This window comes from Astatotilapia calliptera, chromosome 3, assembly GCF_964374335.1.
Source record: "Astatotilapia calliptera chromosome 3, fAstCal68.1, whole genome shotgun sequence".
Classification (NCBI taxonomy): Eukaryota; Metazoa; Chordata; class Actinopteri; order Cichliformes; family Cichlidae; genus Astatotilapia; species Astatotilapia calliptera.
The window spans coordinates 33,883,681-33,906,429 of NC_137424.1; the positions used below are offsets into that span (position 1 = coordinate 33,883,681).

At 40.3% G+C, this 22,749-nt stretch overlaps 1 protein-coding gene and 3 non-coding genes across 5 annotated transcripts in view; 2 read left to right on the forward strand and 2 right to left on the reverse strand.

Moving 5' to 3' along the window:
* m1ap (meiosis 1 associated protein) overlaps positions 1-22,749 on the forward strand; it is a 59,968-nt gene that overhangs the window by 20,256 nt on the left and 16,963 nt on the right. The window lies entirely within an intron of this gene.
* On the reverse strand, positions 4,884-4,955 carry trnaa-ugc (transfer RNA alanine (anticodon UGC)). The gene has a single exon. It is a non-coding gene; the product is annotated as a tRNA-Ala (tRNA).
* trnaa-cgc (transfer RNA alanine (anticodon CGC)) lies at positions 7,535-7,606 on the forward strand. The gene has a single exon. It is a non-coding gene; the product is annotated as a tRNA-Ala (tRNA).
* Positions 7,987-8,058, reverse strand: trnaa-ugc (transfer RNA alanine (anticodon UGC)). Its single transcript has one exon. It is a non-coding gene; the product is annotated as a tRNA-Ala (tRNA).

Genomic DNA, 22,749 nt, shown 5'->3' on the forward strand with positions numbered 1-22,749 from the left:
AAAGAGATTGTCACCAAAAAAAGAGACTATGAGATAAAAAAAAATCCCTGTGTTCAGGAAATGAAGTTAATTTTTGAGTCTGTTTGCTTTTCTACACCAGTCTGGGATTTTTTTCGTTGTTGTTTTGTTTTGCCATTAAGCTGGTCGTAAATGAGCAAAGCAGGGTAATCCGTTACTAAACAGCTGCAATTAGTAGTTTTATAATGAAATACAAATGTCCCTAGTAGTTTAAAAATACTGATTATCTTAAGGGTTTGTGGCAGACAAAAGCAAAGACAATTGGGATGTGCTTGCTAAAAGTTAGGAGTAGATAATATGATGGACTGGATCCAAGATGAATTCAGCATGCCAAATCATGTTTCTGCCAGCCTTAACAGGGTAACACTTTCCTCCCTTCAGACTGGAGAAATATGAACTCTTCTGCAGCTCTCAGACTTCATCCATCTGTTGCTGTTTCTTAGTTCCTTAGAAAAAGAATGTGCAGGTGCATGTTCAGTCTGTTACATACAGCCCATTCAACAGTTTCTATTCACACTTTAATATTAGGTGTTGTTTTCAGCGCAGTGCAACTTCTATACACGAGTCTTGATCGTGATTGGGATTCATGAGAAAAGTAAAATGCTTTAGTGTTTTTTGCAAAGTCACTGTTGGCACTGGAGGCCACCTCTGTGATAGATACCCATAGTCACTCAAAAACACCATCTGGAGCAGCTAGACTGACAGATTATTACCATCTGTCTCTTATGAACACCTGGACCTTTGTGATCTGAGCTCGATCTTTCTCTCTCTCTTTCTGTTTCTGGGCCTGTTTAATCACAAACAGTATGATTGCATAGAGGATTTAATCTCCCGCATTTAGTTGGTTACCCAAAGACTATTATCACTAGTTGTAAAGTGCCTATGTGTTGTCATCTGTTCACACTGCTACTGCTTGCATAGCGTGCATGTTATCATGCAGTGCTTAGACAACAGGCATAAAAGCACCGGCTATAAACAGACATATTATAAGAGAGAGAAATGGCACTTTAAGATTCCTGCATGTAAATTTATTGGAGAATTCCACAAGAGAAAAATGTAAGTGTTGCTGTCAGATTTCAGTGGTAATTATATACATGCATTCTTTATTTGACCACTGAGATTAAGTCAATACATACATATTAGATCAAAATAACTGCTTTGCGATGCTGCAGGCTTGTTTCTATAAATACTGTAAGATATTGAAGGGAAGTTTGTGTGGCTTCTGTGTCGTAGACACAATGCAAGAGTTAAATTACAGGAACACTAATCGAGAGTGCCAAGATGAAGTATCATGAAACACTTTAAATTGTAAATAGTATGAGATCCTGCTCTGTCCTTAACAATATAGTTGTTTTTTGACTAGAAAATTTCAGTACAACTTCTCTACCTTACCTCTTCTATATGTTTGTGTATGTGTATAACAGAATATCTGGGATAGGCTGCCAGGTCACCAACAGTCGATCTAGACTGGAAAGATTCAATTTTCTTTTTTTTATAAGTAAATCAATTTTCCATTTCTCAACTACCTTGAGACTCTGTTGGATTTAACTTAGTCCCCGAAAGACTTAATGAGACACTATAAGCCTCCAGCTTCAGATTTAAAGAATATATTTACTTCATAGCAGTAGTGAAGGTAATAGCCTATTACACCTGTGCGATCTAGGGAATCCAGCACTAAGAGGGTCTTCAAAGCTTTATAAATGACTCTAACTTAACTCTACATCAGGGTGATTCTGTACACAGATTAATAAAAAGTAAAGTAAAAAATCTGATTTTTTTGTCAGTCAGCTTTACACCAAACCTGAATATAATATCAGCCAAATGTTCCCTCCGTCTCTCTTCTGCTGCATTCGGTGCCAGGTGCGGTTTTGAGTGGCCCTGTGCAAATAACCTAAATGCAAATGCAGTGGGACTAGAACAAATAACAGGCTTCAAAACTTGATGTGTTGTGCTGTATCTTACTAATATCTCAGTCTGTGTTTTTCTCGCTGTTTTTCTACGGGGTGCATAAAATCTTGATTGGAGCGGCTGTTGACATAACTTAGCATATCTTTGATTCTGGTACACTTTTAGTTATGTCTAAACTAAAGTCTGTATGCATCATTACATAAAATATATGTATATCTGAAACTAAAAACTAAGCTGAATAGCACAAATCAACTGACTGGAGCAGTCTTAGCTTTATAGGAAAAGGAGTTTGCTGCTGTTCTGCTGATTTTTGGCTTTACGAAACTGTAACAGTGTTACGGGTCTGTTATGTAATGGTGATTTGCTGTGAGACACAGTATGACTTCTTTACAGCATTTCAGAGCTGTGCTGAGTCTGTCTTCTGAAGCATAAAGACACTGTGAGTAAAAGAATTCAGCCCAGATAAAAAATAAAAAAATAAATTGCACCTCTCTGTGAATCGTGGAGTTAGCTGGCACATGAATGGCTTGACTCAAAAATAGACATTTCCAATTGTATAGTTTTCTTTGGAAAAAAAATACGCACCTGACAAACAGTTTGTACTTCTACTGAGTTTCTTCTCCTATCTGAAGTATCTCTATGCAATAGCTTGCAGCTATTGGCTTGTTAAACTAAATACACTTTAAAACTCCCTTAATGGAATGTGACACCTTTTCCCCACTGAAAATGTCATCATTTGGTATTTTATAGTCTCACATAATGATTCTGAACAGCTCATCTCCTGCTGTTCCTCAGGGAATCCCAGCAGAGCCTTTTTACTTTATAAGATTCTCACTGGAGAGAGCTTTTTGCTAACTGTGCTCAGCAAGACACTACATTCAGAGAGTGAACACGGACTTATTATTACATATACATGCATTTCTTAATTCTGCAATTATAGCCACATACATAAGCTTCTGTCAGCCTCTGATTGTGTGACAGCACCCTGATGAAGGGCTGCCATTACGCATGCACAGTGATTAATTATGCTTTTGTTTTTTAAGTGTTTTTAGTTCGGCGTTGGTGAGGTGATTAAAGCCTGTTTTTAAATGTGTGATTAAAGGAAATGGAGATGCTGGAGATTGTTCCCCATGCCTCATACAACAAGCACACACTGTCACTGCTGCCCCCTTGTGCCACATGCCTTTGCTGGGTAGTGTTTCCTTCCCTCGTCTGCAAAACAGACCAAAGAGAAGACAATAAATTCAAGCTTGATATGCTGGAGACTGATTCAACTAATTGTGTAATTAATTTAACTTAAGAGATGCTGAAAGCTTTAAATATTAGTGGACAGCAGGGTGAATTTCACTGTTTTCCTTGCTGATTATATATATATATATATATTAGATTTGTAGTCAAGACCGCCTAAACCAAGACCGAGACAATACCAAGACCAGAGGGTATCGAGACCCAGACAAGACCAAGACAGACTGAGTCAAGACCAAGACAAAAAAGTCTTTAAACTGCAGCCTGACACCCGTAAACTGCTTCGTTTACGGGTGTCAGGCATATTTATGTGTTTTTGCGATGCACTCGCGCAGCCCTCCTCACCGCTGCCTACTGTCTCACTCACTTACTGAGAGGACAGACGCTCGCTCCACTTGACTGTCGCGTCGCTCACCCTCTCTGTTTTTCACATAATGATATTGTCCTATATGCTCGCATGTGATTGGCCACAATATAGAGGGATTGGAGCATAGCTGAGCCACTGTGTGAGAGCTGAGCAGCGAAAGGAAATTAAGTGAGGAGCCGGCTCTCGCTGAATGGGAGTCGACTCTTCTGATTCACTACAAAGCACTCTCTAAGCACGGCTCTTGGAGCTGATGCTTTTGCGCATGACACATTATCAAACGTTACGTTGTGTGTCAGGATACTGTTGACTCCAAATCTCCCGACCACTATGTCGATCTGAGACAGCAAGACCGAAACAGCGAGACCAAGACAAGACCGAGGGATCAGAGATCAAGACAAGACCAAGACCGTGTAAAAGACCGGTCTCGAGACATCCAACTCTAATATGTATGTCTCTTTTTCCAACCTGTCTATTGAGTTAGTGACATTATCATTTGTGATATTTATTTTACTGAGTTGTTAATCCCATGAGTAGTTTCTCGCGTTTTTAATTGCAAATCAAAGATGCTCGACAAGTGTGCTCTTCCTAGAGCTTGACAGATGTGTCTCTATCAGCGCAGCAGGATGTTTAATGCAAGAACACGTATGTTGCGATCCTTTTTCCAGCAACATTTTGCTCTTTTGCAGGGCAGAGCCATTCAGCTATCGCTAAAAACATCTGAATTACAATGCAGTGCTGATTTTTAGACCTTAAAATGCCATTGCAGCATATACAACAGCAGAGACTGATTGGGTCATTGTTAATGCCTCTGTTGTATATTAGTGAATTATCTGGAAAGTGACGAGGGCACCATACACTTACCAGCCACTTCATAACTTAGAATTTACCAGTTCCAGGTTGTTCATCTTTTCTTTGTTTTAATTCTTCACAGATTCAACAAGGTGCTGGAAACATGCCTGAAAGATTTTGGCTCATATTGACATGATAGCATCACACAGTTGCTGCAGATTTGGCAGCTGCAATCATGATACAAATCTCTCGCTCCACCACATCCCAGATTTGCTCGATTGGATTGAGATCTGCTGACTATGGAGGCCGTTTGAGTACAGTGAATTCACTGTAGAAAGCAGTTTCAGACTGAGTTTTGTGAAGTGGTGGATCGAGCAGCAGTTTCTTAAAATACTCAGATGAGCCCCTCTGGCACTAACAACCATACCATATTCAAAATCAACATTTTCTTTCCCATTCTGATACTCAGTTTGAGCTTCAGCAGGTTTTCTTGAGCATGTCTACCTGCACTAAGCTGCTGCCAACCTCTTCTGTTCACATTAAAAAGCGATGAGGTTGGAGACGCTGGGGACCGAACCCAGGACCTCATACATGCAAAGAAGGCGCTCTACCACTGAGCTACATCCCCAACTCTGCTTAGACTCAATGTCTCTTTGTCCTGAGCTTCACTTTTTAGCTTACAGAAACGTTGCAAAAGCGTTTGACAAGCTATTTTCCAGTGGCCACGATACTCACTTGTGCAGTAACTGGCCTAAATTTTTTCAGGCACACTTGTCTGTGTTCACCACGCTAGTTACCACCAAGTTGGCAGCACTGAGAGGCACTGTGCTTTCAGCGAAGAAGGTGAAGTGTGGAGCTGAAAATTGTTTTGAAAGATACTAGATAAACACTGACACAAGCACTCCTCCTTCACCTCCACTCTACACTTTTTATTGGATGCCACAGTCGTAGTAAATTAGCACATACCAGGGAATAGCTGTGTTTTAACCATAAAAGCAGTATTTTATTTTTGTAGCCTGTTTTTTGAACTTTTTGAAGTTTTAACCTTCACATTTATTTCTGAGCTAAGAACTGTGGCTGATAAATGCTCTACATAAAGGTAATGCATTCACACAAATATTGTGTAGCTGTTTTGTTTATGTGACTGAACACAACTTTTGTGTTGCTTTTACACTAGTCATTTAAATCGGCATGCCAAACTGTGCTTGTGTATGTGTCAGATTTTAACATCTTTTCTCATTTACAATTTGCCTGATGATAGAGTTAAGTCCTATGAAAATCCATGTGACGCAGGCTTCTTGAGCTTCTCTGAAAATCCCTTTCAAATGGCTGACAAAATGTGTTTCTTTATCGTCATATTTTGACAAAATACTCATTCAAACAGTTCTAGTCTTTTGCACGTCACTTCTGAGCTTTGTCAGAGCATTTATCTTATTCAAATATAGAATTTTCAAATGCTTCTCGAAGTGACAAAACAACCATTTCACCCACATTTAGTCCCAAAATCCAGCTTTCAAGTGACAGCCTTTATTCAACTAAAACACCATCCACAGTGTGTTTGTTATGGATTGTGGAGGTTGTGTATTATCCCGTCATTGATCTATCCTCCATTCCTCCATGCATTAGTCTCACATCAATAAGCCTCTTTATTGCTTCTCTGCTGTAGCTTGGAGGAAAACCTATTTTCTCACACAGACTCCCAGGCCTGCACCCAGGTTCAGCAAGGAGCACATAACCCTATCACTTTAAAAATATATAGTTATGGTGTCAGTGAGGGAAAAAATGTCAACATTGTATAAATTAACATTATTTTATGAGTTTTTACAGCCTTTATTCCTGATTATAACTGTTCAGATGCTTCAGAATTTTAACCATTTACTTATTAGTTTTTATTATGCTGTTAATGTTTTTTGTTGTTTTTGTTATTTTCATTTTTTAATGAAAAAAAACCAAAAATGCATTATTTTATGTATATCAAGTATTACAGAGAAATCTATACATATATATAAAAAAAAACATCAGCCTGGTAAAGAATGCCCAGCAGCAGCTGCACTTCCTCCGTGTCCTGAGGAAGAACAACTTGGACCAGACGCTGCTCCTCAGTGGAGAGCGTGCTCTCCTACTTCCTGGTTTGCAGGGGCCACAACTGAGAACAGGAAGGCTGTGCAGAGGGTAATTAACACCACCCAAAAAATCATGGGCTGCCCTCTGCCACACCTGAAGGTCATTGCCAGATCCTCCTGTCTCAGAAAAAACACACACAAGGGTTGTTTTTTTTTTATCTTTGCTTTGTGCGGTCAGCTTTGTATTCTTCTAGGAGAAAGATCTTAGATTTGTGTCCTCATTAGGGATTTGTGTTGGTGTATGGGCTTGTAGCCTCAGGTTTATATTGTTAAATGGTGATAATGAGACTGTGTTTCAGCTATTTTAATGAGTAACGTGAAAGTAATACATCGAGTAGTATAACAAATTACTTTTTCTCGGGAGTAATTAAGAAACATACTACATTACTTTGAAGTAATGTGTAATATGTGTAATATATGTAATAAGGCCGGGGTCTTTCTGTGTGGAGTTTGCATGTTCTCCCCGTGTTTGCGTGGGTTCTCTCCGGGTACTCCGGCTTCCTCCCACCGTCCAAAGACATGCAGCTTGTGGGGATAGGTTAATTGGATAATCCAAATTGTCACTAGGTGTGAATGTGCGGATGAATGTGAGTGCGAATGGTTGTCTGTCCCTGTGTGTTGGCCCTGCGACAGACTGGCGACCTGTCCAGGGTGTACCCCGCCTCTCGCCCTATGACAGCTGGGATAGGCTCCAGCGCCCCCCGCGACCCTGAAAAGGACAAGCGGAAGCGAATGGATGGATGGATATGTAATAATGACTTTTGAGTGAAGACTGATCACAACTAAGGGAGGAAATAAATTTGTAATTTATTTATTGCTGCTTAGCAAAGGTGGTGACTCACAACAGAGCCAATGAGAACCCAATGACAATCGATAAGGAATCGAATCAATGAGGATAATGGAATCAAAATCGCTAAATTCTTATCAATTCCTATCTCTAGATATAACAGTGGTGACAATAAGATTCAAAATTGATACTTTGTTATTATTTTTGTAGGGGGTTCACTTAAAAAAAATCAAAGTCAGGATGTGAGAAGACAAAATGTCTTTGACATAAAAGCTGCCATAACAAAAGCAAGGCGAAGGGGATGTAGCTCAGTGGTAGAGTGCATGCTTCGCATGTATGAGGCCCTGGGTTCAATCCCCAGCATCTCCAGTTTTTCAGTCCTTTAATCAGCTTTAGACTGTCAAAATATATACAATTTTCATATTCACCGGGGTTAAAGTAATACAACATGAATCGTCATCATAACTACCAAATATAAGTTGATTCTCTTATAGTATGACCTGAGGCTGAGGTCCAATAAATTACAATAATTTGTGAGACCCAAATGTTAAGGCAGTCACTACCTAAGTACCTTTTAACAACAGTTCTTTTTAATAAAATGCAGAATTAAGAAATAGAGAAAACCAACTTCATTAGCATGTCATGCCAATCAGTATACTGTGTTGGTGACCTATAGTACTACAAAGCAGGCCTAACATATAGTTTATCACAGCAATGTCAATCCAAAGCTACTTACAGCATTAAAAAGTTGGAGATGCTGGGGATTGAACCCAGGACCTCATACATGCAAAGCATGCGCTCTACCACTGAGCTACATCCCCTTGTAGCAGGTACCTGATCCCATAATATTATCCCGCTGTTTAGCCTTTGGTTGCTTGTGAGATGGTCATACAAGAGGTTAAACTGTCTTTTATTCTTTGGACTACAAATGACTAGTCTGGATGTCCAGTAACTGAAGATGAACAGGTGATACATATTTTGTATTTTTGACTGTTCTTCTAAAAGTCCTAGCTCAAAGTCTCCGCACTAATTCATCCAAAAGGTGTTCTAGATGGTTGAGGTAAGGACTCTGTGCAGGCCAGTCGAGTTTTTCCACACCAGATTCGTTCATCCATGTCTTTATGGGCCTTGCTTTATGCATTTGCTGTGCAGTTGAGTTGGAATAGGAACGAGCCATCCCCAAACTGTTCCCACTAATCTGGGAGCATGAAATTGTCCAAAACACCTTGGTATGCTTAAACATTAAAGAGTTCTTTTCACTGGAACAAAGGGGCTGAGCCCAGCTCCTAACAAGCAACCCAAAACCATAATCCCACAAAAGCAACCGCCAAACCCAGAATCGTCTATCCGATTGCCAGATGAAGAAGCGTGATTCATCACTTCAAAGAACACATCTCCACTGCTCTAGAGTCCAGTAGCTTTTATCACTGGATCAAACACTTTGCAATGAACGTGGTGATGTAAGGCTTGGATGCAGCTGCTTGGCCATGGAAACACATTCCATGAAGCTCTCTATGCACTGTTCTTGAGCTAATCTGAAGGCCATGTGAAATTTGGACATCTGTAGTAATTGACTCTGCAGAAAGTTGGCGACCTATGCGCACTATGCACCTCAGGTGGCCTACCATCTTGTGGCACTTTGTTATTAAAATACCATTAACTGACTATGGAATATTCATAACAAGGAAATTTTACAGCTGGACTAGTGGCATCCTACCATAGTACCACCCTGCAATTAACTGAGCTCCTGAGAAGGACCCATTCTTTGATAAACCATTGTAGAAGCAGTCTTCTGGAACAAACAACTGTATACCCACATAGTTTTCATGACTGTCTACTGTGCAGTGATGCAAGAGATAAATTCTTCTCAATAAATCATTTTCATGTCATTCTCAAAGAGACTATTAGTACGACCATTACCAACTCACCACTGAGGAGCAGAAACTCATTAAGAAAATGGTCACTAATATTTTTTTATCATTAGCCCTGGTATTATTATGTTAGGTGATAACTTTAACCCTAACCTTTTTTCTAACCCAAGGCAATCAGAATATGTCATTTTTGTTTTTGCTCCCCCATGTCTTGACAGTCACGGATCAGAGAAAACAAAAATCATTCTGACTGACGCACATTAAAAATATATTTTTTTGCCTTTCTCTAAAATGTAAGAAAACCATTTCACACCAGACTTTTCCATCTCCCTGTTAGTACAGGGAGTCTTGAGTTGTAGCGATAAAAAGCCTGTTACATGGCTGGGGATTTTCTTCACCTTGTCAAATCATCCCATAACTACATGTAATTTTACATCTATAGTGTTGACAGCTTACTGATCATAAGCAAAATAAATTAGACTTTGTTTCAATGTTTGAATTTCCTATAGTTCTTTCTTAAAAACACTAATATGACTATTACTAATGTATATGTTCGATTATAGTAATGAAAATTATTACTAAATTAAAGCAATTCATTTAAAAAGCATTAAGTCTCTTTGGTCTCTTTGTGCTTTTGTGTTTTGGGGTTGTTGGTTTTTTTTCCTAAGACCTCAGAGCTGAAGGTAGAATCAGTCTAAAAGCAGTCTCATATCTTGGGCAAATAGCTCTTTCAAACTGACACCCTGTCAGCGGTTCTGGGATCCATCTCTCAATAGAAAAGGATTATAGCCCATTATATCTCCCCTAATCCTCTCTCTCCTTTTCTTACCATCTCTCACTCCCCTGTCCTTTTCATATCTTTCTCACTGTTCACAAAACCACAGTGCTACAGCTCAGTCTTTTCCCCTCCAGATTTTTGTTTTCTTTTGCTGTCTGTCCAGTTTGTACAAGTGATAAGAAGCTTTTATGGGGGACAGATGACAGGTCTTGTTTTTAGGCCTAAAGGAACACAGAACTGTGTGCGTTTGTAATTCTGTTTATATGTCTCCGTTTTTGCAGGTTGTGTTGTTGCTTTTGTATTTTTAGATTTGCTTATGAATCATCATACACTTTTGTGTGTCCTATGTGCAAATATGTCTAAATGACTCATGAGTCTTTCTTTGAACCTTTCTCCAGTCTGTGTGTGTGTATGTGTGCACATATTTATATATATTACAAGCATGTGTGGTCCTTCCCAGTGTTAATTTTCACTTTTCTTTTAATCATACCCTTCTGCCTTGCTCTGTCAAAGCGTAACAGAAAGATGATAGGACTTTTTACCTCATTTCTTCTCTTCTTTCTCCAACTACCTATTTACTTTCTGCTCCTTACCACCTCCCTTTTCCTCTTTCCCGTTCTTTTTTGGAGGAGAAAGTTTTGTCTCTAACTGCTGCCCCTCCCTCATACTTCTTGCTTTCTGTGAAATGGGATACTTCTGTGAAGTATTCCATTTCTTCTTTCTTTTTATCTTCTTTCACTTTATCTCTCTTGTATTACCATAGATTTACGATGTATTAACCTAGATTTATTGTGCCTCTCTGCCTTAACCATCTGTGATTTTTCAAAAAGTGGGTCTGCTCAGATTAAAACTAAACTCCTTTCAGCAAAACGCTACTTTCAGTCTATAACTGTGGAAGATAAGCTGCAAGGGAATTCTGCACTTTGTGCATGACAGGATGAAATGATCAGCATATTAATGCTACGAAAAGAGAAGTATGGCAGCATGTATACAGTCAAGGAATCCTGTCCACAGTCTATACATTCTGCATCAGATTACAATTATATAATGTCCTTGTACTTGACCGTTTTCAGAGGAATGTTTTTTTAAATTTCTAAGCCACTTAACACTGAACTATAAATCATTCAAACATAAAAAAAGAGACCTAACTCCAGGGATCTACATAAGACAGACAACTTAGCAAAGAACCAATTTTAAATTTTATCTTTAGGCACTTTGTTACTAGTAGTCGGTTGCAAAAGCATATCATTTTTTCCCCATTTTGTTAGTTGCATCTATGAAAAATACTAAAGAAAACACAGTTTGACAGCAATAAGAGAATATTTTTTGCGCCAACGAGGTAATTCCCAAAGAGTTATTAGCTGAAAGTCACATATCTCAACAGGAAGGAATGCTGGTTTGAGCGGTCCCACTCGTGGGACTAATAAAGGTATATCTTGTCTTATCTTGAGTCAAGGGGAAAGACCATCTCTGAGTCGAGGAGGGGGCCTAGGGGTACATCTAAGGGTACATCTTTCACCATCTTACAATGCTGTGCTTACAGCTTTTCTCTAACTATCTGTGAATGGTACTCACGGCCATTGATCAAATGCTCACAATAAAAGGCACCAGATGAATCATCAACTTTCGTACTGAAGTGTAAGACTTCAGTCGAAACCTACATACACTGTGTTAAGATAAGATAAGATAAGATAACCTTTAAGATAACCTTTATTAGTCCCACACGTGGGAAATTTGTTTTGTCACAGCAGGAAGTGGACAGTGCAAAAGTTATGAGGCAAAAATTAGAATACAATAAGAATAAATACAGTACACAACTGTACAGAATAGAATAAAATGAAATACTATATACAGTAGAATAAAATAAAATAAATATACAATAAGATAAAAATAGAATACAAATACTATATACAACTGAGTAAAAATACAACGATGACAGAAAGGATTATTGCACTTAGTATTATTGTCCAGTCTATTGTTCAGATGAACACCAAGGTACCTGTAGCTGTCCACAGCCTCAATGTCCATACCCTGGATGTTCAGTGGTTGCAGTGGAGAATGCTTGTGCCTGCGGAAGTCTACCACCAGTTCCTTGGTTTTACTGGCGTTGATCTGGAGGTAGTTCAGCTGGCACCAGTCCACAAAGTCTTGGGTCAGACCTCTGTACTCCTTGTCGTCCCCATCAGTGTTGAGGCCGACTATTGCAGAGTCATCAGAGTACTTCTGCAGGAAGCACTGGGTGGAATTGTGGGAGAAGTCTGCAGTGTAGATGGTGAAGAGGAACGGAGCCAGAACCGTTCCCTGTGGGGCCCCCGTACTGCAGACGACCCTGTCCGACACACAGCCCTGAGTCCTCACATACTGTGGTCGGTCGGTGAGGTAGTCCAGGATCCAGGTAGTGAGGTGATGGTCCACTCCAGAGTTCACCAGCTTGTCCTTTAGAACCGAGGGAAGAATGGTGTTGAAGGCACTGGAGAAATCAAAGAACATGATTCTCACAGTGCTTCCAGCGGTCTCCAGGTGAGCGAGGGAACGATGTAGGAGGTGAATGACGGCATCATCCGCTCCAATGCCAGGCTGGTAAGTAAACTGAAGTGGGTCCAGTGATGAGCTTATTAGGCGCCGAAGCTGAGCCAGGACCAACCGCTCCAGGGTCTTCATCAGGTGGGATGTCAGAGCCACCGGCCTGTAGCTGTTGAGGTCCTTGGGGCGTGAAGTCTTTGGCACTGGTACAACACAGGAGGTTTTCCAGAGCTGTGGGACTCTTCCCAACCTCAGGCTCAGGTTGAAGAGGTGCTCCATCACCCCACACAGTTGGTCCGCGCAGGACCTGACGACCCTCGAGCTGATGCCATCTGGACCCGCTGCCTTCTTGCCATTAATCCTCCTCAGTTCCCTCCTAACCTGGGTGGTTGAGAGAGACAGGCTGGAGCCTTGTGTTGAGTGTGTATTGGATGCTGCAGTTGGGGGTGGGGGGGAGTGAGCAGGGTGAATAGAGGAGGTGTGAAGTGTCTGAGGTGGAACAGCAGCAGTGGGGGTGGGTGAGTCTGCAGCCGATGTTGTAGACTGTCTCATGGCTGAGTCAAATCTGTTGAAGAAATGATTCAGTTCATTTGCCCATCTCACATCCCTCCCAGGCAGAGAGTTCTGCTGTTTGTGGCCCGAGATGGTTCTGAGGCCTCTCCAGACTGTTTGGTCATGCCAAAATAATTAATCCGATTGGATAGATATTTTGCAGGATATGGAAAGAATACTTGAAAGTGGACACTGTATCTCTGCTGTTGGGACATCCGAGTCGGGATAATATTACTGATGGCATCTTTAATAGACTTTACGATATCCCTGCATATGCTATAAGGAAAACATTTTTTCTATCTTGGATAAATGACAAACCCCCACCAAAACAATCTGGTACATAATTCTTATGGAATACTTTCCTATTGAATATCTGACCTGCCTGCTCCATTCCTCAAGGAAACTCTTTAGAAGAATTTGGGTTCCATATCTTCGTTTCACGAACTGTGGTGGGTGTTCTGTATTGTGTAATCACATTAACTGTTACAGTGCCTGGAGTATGTGCTGTATGCCTTGTTATCGTTGTGGCTGCCACCTCGGATAAGAAATGCTCTTTTTGTTTAGAAGTGTTTTCCTTCTCCTTATTTGCCTCCTTCAGAACACTTAAGCCATTTCCACACCCCACACAGTTGCACTTGGATCAGCACACATCCCACAAATCCATTTCGAGTCGCAAGAATAATAACTGTGAAAATTTTTGTCCCTTGAGAGGAGGATTATAATCCACTGGCCCACAGTCAAGAATTATAAAAAGAGTAAGGCAAGACTTCATCCTCAGGGCTCACAATGAGTCATATTTCTTGTATTACATTACAATGATAATATGAAACTTCATCGATCCCCAGAGGCGACTACTCCCCTCAGTTGGCTTCCTCTGTACAAGAAGTTAATACTAATATAAAAGAAACCTGTGAGCTTTTCTATCGATGCCTTAGCAAAATCGATGCTTGGAGATGCTTTGCCAGAAATGATGCTTGGAGATGAGGCTATGTTAACTCTGGTCATTTGGAGTTGTGAAGAATGTTGTCCCTTCATCCTGATGCTATATGTTAGGTCACATGAAGGAGTTCTAGTTGGGCAGGTAGCCAGAATTTTTTTTTTTTAATGAAAACATAATTTGGTATTCCGTCACTGACAGACGCTAGGGCACTGTTAGCATTTTGTCATTATGTATAAAGGTGGTTAGGAAGTTGACTAGGGATCTAAACGTCATTCAGAAAGCTTCAGATGTTCTCTGCAGAGACAGCAAAGTTAGGAGCTCAATGTTAATGAAACCTTAGGCTACAGTCCCATACACTGGCTGGCACAAATCCGTATCCTAATGAAGGAAAACATACAGTCTTTCTTTTAGTGTTTAACTTTGAAAAAAAAGTAATATTCATATTTCTATTTCTCAAAAGTTGTAGGCTGCGACACCATTACTGGGTTGTACTGTAACTGTACTTATTCAAGAGGTCGAAAGTTGGAAATTTGCAACTGGAAGCTCCCAATGAGAAATGTATAGCCCACTTATAAAGAGCAGACCAATATAAAACAATCCAAGATGGCGGAACTGAATGTAAACAGTAGTAAAACTTCACATCTGCACTGCCACTGTTGTGTATTTTTGACTCATTAAAAAGTTTAATATGTGCATTGAAGGACATATCCTGGTCAAAAATGACTCCAAGGTTCCTCACTGTGTTACTGGAGGCCAAGGTAATGCCATCCAGAGTAAGAATCTGGTTAGATACCATATTTCTAAGATTTTCAGGGCCGAGTACAATAACCTCAGTTTTGTCTGAATTAAGAAGCAGAAAGTTAGTGGCCATCCAGGTCTTTATGTCTTTAAGACATTCCTGCAGTTTAACTAATTGGTGTGTGTTATCTGGCTTCATAGATAGAGCTGCGTGTCATCTGTATAGCAGTGAAAATGTATGCTATGTCTTCTAATAATACTTCCTAGGAGAAGCATGTATAATGTAAACAGAATTAACCTCAGTGTGTGAAGAGGACTCTCCATTTACATGCACAAATTGGAGTCTATTAGATAGATATGATACAAACCACTGCAGCGCAGTACCTGTAATACCTACAGCATGTTCTAATCGCTCTAATAGGATATTATGGTCGACAGTATCGAACGCTGCACTGAGGTCTAGCAGGACAAGCACAGAGATGAGTCCACTGTCAGAGGCCATAAGAAGATCATTTGTAACCTTCACTAAAGCTGTTTCTGTGCTGTGATGAGCTCTGAAACCTGACTGAAACTCTTCAAAAGAAGCCATTCCTCTGCAGATGATCTGTTAGCTGTTTGACAACTACTCTTTCAAGGATTTTTGATATGAAAGGAAGGTTGGAGATTGGCCTATAATTAGCTAAGACTGCTGGGTCTAGAGATGGCTTTTTGAGTAAAGGTTTAACTACAGCCAGCTTGAAGACCTGTGGTACATAGCCGATTATTAGAGATAGGTTGATCATATTTAAGATCGAAGCATTGATTAATGGCAGGACTTCTTTGAGCAGTTTTGTAGGAATGGGGTCTAAAAGACACGTTGATGAATTACAGATACAACTCCACTTGAGACATACAAACCATGCCACTCAGTTCTATTTAATGCTGCACTACAGAGTCAAATGTGAGAGTCTGGTATAAATTAATTTTTTCCACCAAAGCACCTCAACAAGGAAACTGAACAGTGAAGGTATTTCTGATCGGGTCACTTCTTGAACCTCATACAGCTCACTCCAACTCAACTCTGAGCTGTTAATAAACACCATTTCTACACTTTTGTGTAGTTGGCTCTGTGTAAAAACAACTTTCCACCAAACCGTTTCCTTCTCAGCTACTATTTCAACATACCTGCAGTCTTTCACCCGAGGGTCTTTTCTCCCTCACAAACTTTTTTCTTCAGTTTCTCCCCGTCTCTCCCATTCAGTTCATTTTCCATCATAGTCAGCTAGTTCAGTTTAGTGCATTGTGGCTAAATGTGCACAGAGGTCCTCCAAAGGAAACCCCACCCAGACCTCCTGAGAGACGCACACACTGTAGCCATCGCAAAGCTTTCACCAAGAGAGAAAGCACATGCTTAGATAATTGTGTCTTTAAATGCGTACAGAGGACAGAAGGAGAGAGAAACCTTTTTTTTATTGTCTGAAAATCAGAATCCGTATTTTTCTTTTCACTACACACAGACATCGGCAAGGTCAGGCGGTTCACACCACTGTATTAGCAGAGTAGCAGGTGGCCTCACAGATGGAGACTGGTATCACCGTTCACACCAGTATATGGTGTCTATTAGTATCTTGCTGAGATTGGCTGGTTGCTCAGGTTCATGGTCACGCTAAAATACAAAAAATCATTTATCTAATCTCTCCTAACACTTCTGTCTTCATTCTTCTAGATCTTTTTAAATCATTTTAGCCCCACCTGTTTGAGAAAATAAATCTACAGTTTCTATTCATGAAAGGAAGCCTCTGGTAAAACATAGGGTGGGGTCCCACATCGTTTTCCTGTAGTTGTGGTTTGCAGACACGTGCAGTATTTTGGCAGCCAAAAGAAGCAGTTTCAGTTATCTTCTTTCTTTCTTTCTTTCTTTCTTTCTTTCTTTCTTTCTTTCTTTCTTTCTTTCTTTCTTTCTTGGGTTCACACAAAGTTGGAAAAGAGAATGTCAAAAGAGTGAGCAGAGAAAGAAAAAAACAAGGTTACTCAAAGTGGTTCACAGCAATTAAACACCATCCTCTATCTACCTGCCACTGTCTGTCACTGTCCTGCTCCATCAGTCACATCTCGCCTCTGCCATCAGCTCCATCAGGACTGGAGGCAGAAGGGTGCATAACCAGACTTAAAATTCTGATTGTGGTGGAAAATATAAGGCAAAGTAAAGGATCGTGTTGTTTTCTTCTTTTTTTAGCATCTGCTCTCATTTCTTTGCTATACCCTGTTGTGTAGGTCTGTTCTGTCGCCCCATATTTTTTCCTGCCTGTTTTCTTTCACATGAAGCCACATGTGCTTATGGTCCTCTATGGTTTGAGGACAGAAGTGTGTGGGTGTCACTGAGCCTCTTTCAGACATGCATTCATGCAATCTAAACGGGCTGGTTTCATGTCTGAATGAGCACCCTGGTCATTTTTCTGTACAAGTCACAACAGCAGGCACGCACAAGATTACCACTGCACATGTCTCTCAAGCTGTTTGTGAGTAGCTCACTGAGAAACTGGAGAATTCCCTAAACAGAAATACCATCTACATAATAACATTTATCCTGACCAATTTGTTTCTAATTTGCAGTAATATTAATAGATGGTTGTTTCCAACATTCACGCCTGAGTTTTCTGAGACATTACCCAGCATAAATTGTGCCAGATTGGACATTAAGCAGTGATAATCCTTCCAAGTCCCATGGACAGAGTCAGTTTAATATCAGTTGGAATCCATATAACAATATTTGCAGTCATATATCCCGCCCCCTGCACACTCCATCCAAAGAACACCCTCGCCTGAACCAAACAAAGTATTTCCAGTAATGAAAAAGCATCTCTAAGGGTCAGCTTCCTGTTGTGTGCTGTGTGTATAAAAGGGCAGCTTCGGACAAAAGTGAGGTCTCTGTCTCTCAGCTTGTGTGCAAGGGTAAGCACAGCTCTCTCACACCCTGCAGCACTGTGCAGCACATACACAGGCTGACCTTTCTTGTTGTTCCTATGCATAATTGTATATGAGAACACAAATAGCAGCTTCTTGTCTGAGATCAAGTTTTTTTTGTAGTGAAAATATTTCTGTTGTCTTCTGCATGCTGCACTCTATTTGACATTGCCCAGATTTTCTATATGAATACAGGGTGAGATGCACAAACTAAATGTTCGTGTGGTTGTACTTATTTGGGGTCAATGCTATGGGTTCCACAAGGTTCATCAGTCTTTAGCCCCTATGGTAAATGTTGTGCATGCACTTTTACTCCCTCAATCACTGTCAGGTGCATCTCACCGAAACCAGCAAGGAACAGAATGACAGAATGACATCACTTTGACACATGCACACAAAAAACAAAAGCAGTTTTTTGATTCCTGGAGCTTTTTAGTGTTTTTTTACTCGTTATTAGCTGTTGTCATTTTTAGGTCTTATAAAAAGTATGCTTTGAAGGAGATTATTTGGTGCATCATCTTTTCTGGTTTCCTTTCATTTCCTCTAACCCTCTTCTCTCTTATGTGCCTCCATGAAGTGCAGTCTGCAGAGTGCTTCCTCTCCTCTGTCCTCTTGTCTTTTTCAAGTGCTTCAAAGAAGTCACCCAGCTGCCATCCTCTCTGGCTTTCTGTGTCTTTCTCTTCCAACTAACCACCTGCTATTTCCAGATTCTGCTTGTAGTGAGGCAGTTGATCTTTTGCCGTCACTTTATTTCCATCCATTGGCCATCTTCAGTGTACCATGGCTGGTTTGGAAATAAAACCAAAGTTTGTAGTTTTCTATGTCATTCATATACGTATCCCCTGGTTTACATAGCTGTGAATAATATCCTTGGTTTCAATTTGAATCTGGTTCTCAGATTTATTGAACTGGGATGGGAACAAATCTCTTAAGAGACCTTACAGTCATGGTAAAAACAAATTGCACCCTTTTTCAATTATAAGGTCTTGTGTATCAGGACTTAATAAAAAAAAATCTGGTCCTGAGCATGGCTTAAAATTAAGTAAATACAACATCAGATAGCACACCGCATGGAATATGACACTGTCGATATTTATTCAACACAAACTAAGCCTATATCGTCAAAGTATTTACTTTATAGTAAGTGAGCAGTTGGGGTGTTTTCTCATAGACTTCTATACAGTCTGATGTTTTTGCAACCTGACAAGTCTCCCTCTGGTTGCCAGTGGAAAGATTGCAAGCTTTAACACTTGACTGCTAAGATTCATAGGCTAAGTTTTTTTCTGTGGTAGCTCCATCTGACTTAAGTATATCTTGGTGCTAATTAATGTAGCATGTTGTGTTCAAATATTTTTCACGTTACATCCACTTGCAAATAAATTCTCCAGAATCCTGTAACACACCCAATCAGCCATCAAATATGAATAGTCCTATTATTCAACCAGCTCTGTAGTATTTCTTGTTCTGGCGCTCCCTTTTCTCTCTCCCTTTGTTCTTCCTCTTAAGATGACAGCTAGATAACAGGGCTGTTCTTCCCCCTCATCCGCTTGTACTCTTCAAGTGTCTGTCTTCCTTAATTGTCCCCATGACCGCATGGCTTTAACACAAATGTCTGTGAGGCAACTGGGTCACACAGCGGCTGGTTTGTTGAGTGCCCGTGTTTCAGACCATATGATCAATGTCCTATTTGTCACAGTCTCAAAGTACATCAGTGAAGTATTCATCATTAACGCTCACACAGACGTACTGACAGAGGACAGAGTGGGTGCTGAAACAAGGATGTCAGAGGGAAATTCCACAGACAGACGTTCATCGACCCTTCCTTTATGTTTATGTACATTTATCAGAGTTCATTTCAGGTTGTTGCTCATAGCTGTAATGCCTCCTCTCTATATTAATTTGATAAGAGTTCAAACAAAACATACTTTTGAGTTAAATGAAAATTATTGCTTACTTAATATCATTTTGAAGGAAACAAATTAATAGAGGTAACTCTGTGATAACTATGTTACTGTTATTTGTATGTAACTGTTAAACGAATGAAATTACTTATTCAAAGCTTATTACTTATTAAAAGTAGTGGCTGTGGCTCAGGAGGTAGAGCAGGTAATCTACCAATCACTGCTGCTCAGTCTGCATGCCAAAGTATCCTTCGGCAAGATATTGAACCACACGTTGCTCTTGATGCATTTGCTGGAGTGTGAATGTTAGAAATAGAAATAGTATTCACAAAGAAATAAAAAGCAGAAGGCACGACTTTAAAGATAAAAGCAGTTCAAAGTAGATTGGTACAGATTGGTACATTGTGCTCATAATATGAAGGAGATGGTCAGCACCAACACTCAGCTAGCCTGTGGTGTTTAAATGATGTTTAGTTGGTACTGAAGTGTTACTCCCGCCAGTCACCATGCGGACAAGTTCTTTGTTTACAGATGGCTTATTCCAAGCTCACCAACAGGATCACTCAGCATTGTCATCGTGAGAACTATTAAAATAAAGCAATTGTATATAGAAACATCAGTTTCTTAAACATAAAATGATAATTCTCTTTTAGCTTGTCTCATATATCCAGTGAAAATGAAATAATTTAAACCATTATGTGTGACAGGGTTTCCAAAAAACACTGATGGCAAGATAAATCCAGCAAATATAAATGTACATGTTTTACATGGAAACTCAAATTAACAGAGACACATTGAACGCACCTCATTGACTGATGTAGCCAAACAGGAAAGCATGTTCATCTTGGAAGCTGCACTTCATACCTCACAATAAGCGGCTCATTCAAAATCACAAAAATGTTTCCAACAAATATAAAACAAAGAACGTGAAATTAAATCACTGTCAGTTACACTAAATGGCCCAAAATGTGCCAAGATTTCTTTAGCTAACAGGTGCTGATGTAGCCTTCTGCTGCTGTAGCTTCTGCTTCATTCCTATTGTGGGTTCAGAGATGCTCTTTTGCATACCTAGCTGTAGCATATAGCTTTGAGTTATCGTTTCCTTCCTATCAGTCCAAAGCAATCTGGCCATTCACTCAATTAGTTGACATTTTCTCCCTTTTGGACCATTTCAGACCGTTCTCTCTGGACTGTAGAGATGGTTTTTGTTGGAAAATCCCTGTAGATCAGCACTTTCTGAAATACTCAGCCCAGCCTAGCTGACACCAACAACCGTACCACATTTAAAGTTATTTAAATCTTCTTTCTTCCCCATTCTGATGCTCGGCTGAAAAAAGCAGACATTTTATTCACTTAATTAACAGCTATTAACCACAGTAGAATACACTACACATAATTTATGTCACCCACATGCATCAGGTAATTATCTGGTAAATGATTAAGTTTTAAAAAAACCCTCTCAACTTGACTCCAGAGATGATATCTCTGTGTTGGTTATTTTGCTGCAGTCATTGTTTTTGAAGCAAAGAATTGTCTATGTTTGGGAATATGGGATAATAATTTTGATAAATGTACAGTGGGGCAAAAAAGTATTTAGTCAGCCACCGATTGTGCAAGTTCCCCCACTTAAAATGATGACAGAGGTCAGTAATTTGCACCAGAGGTACACTTCAACTGTGAGAGACAGAATGTGAAAAAAAAAATCCATGAATCCACATGGTAGGATTTGTAAAGAATTTATTCGTAAATCAGGGTGGAAAATAAGTATTTGGTCACCTCAAACAAGGAAAATCTCTGGCTCTCACAGACCTGTAACGTCTTCTGTAAGAAGCTTTTCTGTCCCCCACTCGTTACCTGTATGAATGGCACCTGTTTGAACTCATCATCTGTATAAAAGACACCTGTCCACAGCCTCAAACAGTCAGACTCCAAACTCCGCCATGGCCAAGACCAAAGAGCTTTCGAAGGACACCAGGAAAAGTATTGTAGACCTGCACCAGACTGGGAAGAGTGAATCTACAATAGGCAAGCAGCTTGGTGTGAAAAAATCAACTGTGGGAGCAATCATCAGAAAATGGAAGACATACAAGACCACTGATAATCTCCCTCGATCTGGGGCTCCACGCAAGATCTCATCCCGTGGGGTCAAAATGATCATGAGAACGGTGAGCAAAGATCCCAGAACCACACGGGGGGACCTGGTGAATGACCTGCAGAGAGCTGGGACCAAAGTAACAAAGGTCACCATCAGTAACACACTACAACGGCAGGGAATCAAATCCCGCAGTGCCAGACGTGTTCCGCTGCTGAAGCCAGTGCATGTCCAGGCCCGTCTGAAGTTTGCCAGAGAGCACATGGATGATACAGCAGAGGATTGGGAGAATGTCATGTGGTCAGATGAAACCAAAGTAGAACTTTTTGGTATAAACTCAACTCGTCGTGTTTGGAGGACAAAGAATACTGAGTTGCATCCCAAGAACACCATACCTACTGTGAAGCATGGGGGTGGAAACATCATGCTATGGGGCTGTTTTTCTGCCAGGGGGACAGGACGACTGATCCGTGTTAAGGACAGAATGAATGGGGCCATGTATCGTGAGATTTTGAGCCAAAACCTCCTTCCATCAGTGAGAACTTTGAAGATGAAACGAGGCTGGGTCTTCCAACATGACAATGATCCAAAACACACCGCCCGGGCAACAAAGGAGTGGCTCCGTAAGAAGCATTTGAAAGTCCTGAAGTGGCCTAGCCAGTCTCCAGACCTCAACCCCATAGAAAATCTGTGGCGGGAGTTGAAAGTCCGTGTTGCTCGGCGACAGCCCCAAAACATCACTGCTCTCGAGAAGATCTGCATGGAGGAATGGGCCAAAATACCAGCTACTGTGTGTGCAAACCTGGTAAAGACCTATAGTAAACGTTTGACCTCTGTTATTGCCAACAAAGGTTATGTTACAAAGTATTGAGTTGTATTTTTGTTATTGACCAAATACTTATTTTCCACCCTGATTTACGAATAAATTCTTTACAAATCCTACCATGTGGATTCATGGATTTTTTTTTTCACATTCTGTCTCTCACAGTTGAAGTGTACCTCTGGTGCAAATTACTGACCTCTGTCATCATTTTAAGTGGGGGACCTTGCACAATCGGTGGCTGACTAAATACTTTTTTGCCCCACTGTACTTTAAGTGATAGAACCATATCTAACAGATGACTAAGACTTCTAAAATTATAGACCACATCTACAAAATTAAGATCCAGGTTAT